Source organism: Austrofundulus limnaeus, unplaced genomic scaffold, assembly GCF_001266775.1.
Source record: "Austrofundulus limnaeus strain Quisiro unplaced genomic scaffold, Austrofundulus_limnaeus-1.0 Scaffold153, whole genome shotgun sequence".
Taxonomy (NCBI): domain Eukaryota; kingdom Metazoa; phylum Chordata; class Actinopteri; order Cyprinodontiformes; family Rivulidae; genus Austrofundulus; species Austrofundulus limnaeus.
The window spans coordinates 287,258-291,124 of record NW_013952555.1 but is presented as its reverse complement, the minus strand read 5'-3'; positions in this window follow the sequence as shown (position 1 = coordinate 291,124).

The window sequence follows — 3,867 nt, the reverse complement described above, 5'->3', positions numbered from 1 at the left end:
AGTCTGGAGTTTTTTCTGCAGGTTCTTCGTCTTCATCCAGAACCTGTTTCCCTCCTCCCAGCAGGGTTCAGATCTGCATTGTTTCATTGTTTCCATTCAGCTAACCTTCATAAACATCTTACATGCCTCACATAAATGCCCCTGAAATACAAACATGAAATAACTTTATGACTGCCAGCTGTCACATGTGAGAAATGTTCTTTTATTTTTATTTTTTTGGCTCAACAACCACAAAAACACCAGAAAATATTCAGACGTTTTCAGTTATTTCAGACATTTCCTTTTCCTTGCAACATGTCATTCCAGTGGCTTTGTGAGAGCCGTGTTTGGGTTTCTGCTGATATTTGTTTTGTCTGAGCGGGAGGTTATCTCTGTCCCACCGCGCGCACACACACACACACACACACACACACACACACACACACACACACACACACACACACACACACACACACACACACACACACAAACCCAGACGAGTTGGATCATGCAGAGGACGTGGTGAGGACCGCAGCCTGTTTCACTTCAGTCTTCAGGAGAGAAAGGATCTTTTTGTTTTCTTAAAGCAGGTGTTTTCAAGTCTTTCAGTGTTTCTGCTGTGAAGCAACAGAACCTGAGTGATGAACAGAAACGTTCAGTTTAAAGTTTCATTTAAAAACAACACAAATTCTACATACAACAAAAGCACAAGTCACAAATTAAATTAAATGAAACGTAGCAGAAGAAGAAAGAACCTTATAATCTCTGCCCCTTTTTCACAAACAAACAAATTCAAAGAAAATATTCTTCAGTTTACATAAATAATAATTTCCTATTAAAAAAACCGCACAAAGTTTACATACAATAAATATAATATCAAAATAAAATGCAAGGCAGCAGAAAGAAAAAAAATCCTACAGTATCTGTCCCTTTTTTAAAAAAGAAAAAGATAAACAAATTAACCATTAAGTTAATAAAAAGAAAAAAAGGAAACAACAATAATCATCATCAAACAAATAATATGAGTACATATTATTCATATTTCTTCAATATCAATTTTAATCATTCTCTTAAACAGAAACACTGATCTGGCATTTTTAACAGCACTTTCCAGTTTATTCCATAATCTTATTCCCTGAATTGCCGTACATCGTTCCTTCAAACTGGTTCGAAATTTAGGCTTCACAAACATCTCAATCCCTTTAAGATTATAACTGCTCTCTCTTTTAACAAAACTTGACTGGATATTTACAGGTAATGTGTTCTTATGAGCCTTATGCATGACCTGCAAAATGTTATAATCTACCAACTCATAAGATGTCAAAAACCTCAACGTCACAGGAAGAGAAGATGGATTAAACAGAGATTTTTTACGTATTTTTCTCGTAGAGCAATAGAAATATATAATTATGGCATACAGTAATAATAATAATAATAATAATAATAATAATAATAAAGGGTTATGATGAAGAATCAGATGCATCAGACTCTGGCGAGGGCAACACATCAACATAATTGGAACAATTTGGGACTTTTCCACAATCTTAAGGACATTGATTCTCGTGATGACTCTAGAGATTATCTCAGGAGATAACCCAGTGTGTGGTTTCCCCGAGGACAAACAATCCTGTCGAATGTGACCAATCAGAGAGCCAGAAAACATGGAGGGGAATCCAAAACAACCGCCATGGAACAGCAGAAAGTCCGGTTTTTCTGGACAGTTCTCTGTCTGTGTCCAGATCCAGAGATTGACGAATCTGTCGGCAGCTTAACGTCAAAGCGTCGCGCCGGAGGCTGTCTAAATTCAAAGACTCCTCCGATGCAGCCGACAAATGCGTCCTCCTTTTTCCCCGATTTGAGGGACGGGTTCGACGGATCCTTCTCGGCCCAGTCTATAAAAATGCATTGAGAAAAGTAATGGTGGGTGAAGCGAGAGAAAGAAGTAAAGTTTTAAATAAAAATCTGTCGGTATAAAAATTAAAAGTTTCAAGCAGTTTATAATACTAATATATTGATATTTTACTAATTTTGATCAATTTTTTCTTCTGTATAGCCTCAGGGTAAGGGCGGGAATAAAACAGGAGGCTAAACCGTCAAAATTTAGACAACTTCTTCTGGTTTTCGTTGTCCATCAAGGACACGGCACACCTAGTCTGGTTAAGCCGAGTCCTTCAAAGGACCCGGTCCCTGTGCCGTAGGCTGTCCTACACGGCCAACGGTATTCTAGAATTCATTGCGTCGTCAGCAAATTAAACAGATTGACAAAGACGGCAGAGTTTTATTTTAATTTTTTGCTCATTTTTTTGTTTGTTTTTGTTTTTTAATGAAGAAATTTGGAAATTTTATGAAGAACAAGAGAACTTCTAAGAACTTTGTTGCAATGAGAAGTTAAATAAAATGAAGTTGCATGTTACTGTAGCTAAACCCAAATTATTAATGCTTTAATTTATTAAAATGAACTGTTTTTCTAGAAGTTACACATTGAAAAAACCAACTGAAGCGATGTGATATAAAACGTATCACCAGACATACGTCTTCCGTAGACTACTGTCTCATTTCACAGAGCGGTCTATAGCCCACCTAGACTGTGGACAACGTCGCCCGTGGTCTACATCGGCTGCAACCCATGAATTGAGACACAGCCAATGGCGGTGTCCAAAACGGCAGGCCGGGTCCTCCGAAGGCCGAATTCGTCGGTCGCATTCGTCACAGCGCCACAACGGAGGCCGTCCCAAACTGAAGACTCCTCCGATGCGGCCGACAAATACGTCCTCCCTTGTCCCCGATTTGAAGGACAGGTCCAATGGAGCCTTCCTGGCCCAACATATCCCATAATGCATTGCGGTCCCACCGGAGATTTTTTAAAGCTAGTGATGGCGGACGAAGGGAGAGAAAAGAATACATTTTAAATAAAAATATGGCGATGTAAAAATTAAAATTTTTTAGCCGTTGTAATTCTAATACTTTTATCATTTGTATGGACATGTTTTTAAATATTATTTTTGTCAAAAAAATGTGAAATAAACACGCACCTACAGCGGGTCAATTAGTTCTTCAAATGTTACCTTTAAGTTAATTTCATTGTTTTGTGTTATTAATAATGATAATATATTGATATTTTTCTAACTTTGATATATTTTTGCTTCTGTTTAACGTCGTCACAGTTGCTAGGTGACATGACGTACGTCGGGGTGGAGGGGAGGCTAGACCGTCCAGATTCACAGACTCTTTCTTTTCCGGACTCCCCGGTCTACCAAGGACCCGGCCCACCTCGACCAGGTAGTCTGGGTCCTCCGGAGGACCCGGCCTGTCGTTTTGGACACAGCCTACAATCTCTATCGCTTCTTCCTCGTCGGCCATGTTTGTTTACTCTGAACTCACGTTTGATTTCGAGAATTCCCGTCTGATGTCTGAATGTTGAGTGAGATCTGTTGGTGTGGCTGGACGCCACTCGCTGCAGGACCGAACCTGTTATATTTAGGATTTTCTATCGTGTGTGTGAGTTCTGTCTTTGAAAATCTTTACAATCTTGCCATGAGAACCAGGCGTTACAAACATGGATGACAGTCAGCCGAGCTCGCTGCTTCTTCCTGGTTTCCTGTTTTGTTTCCCTGAATCCTGGCGTCTCTGTGACGGCAGCTTTCTGCCGCTCCAACACAAACCCTCAAAGCTCTGTTGTGTTGTTGAATCCAGAGCTTTTTGGATGTGAACTGATGAGTTTCCAGACTCACTCTTTACTGTTGAACTCTGTGAAGTCGTTAGCATCACTCAGAGCTGAACCCCGTCCTCAGACCGCATTCAGTTTGTCGTCCTCGTGTGTGTGTGTGTGTGTGTGTGTGTGTGTGTGTGTGTGTGTGTGTGTGTGTGTGTGTGTGTGTGTGTGTGTGT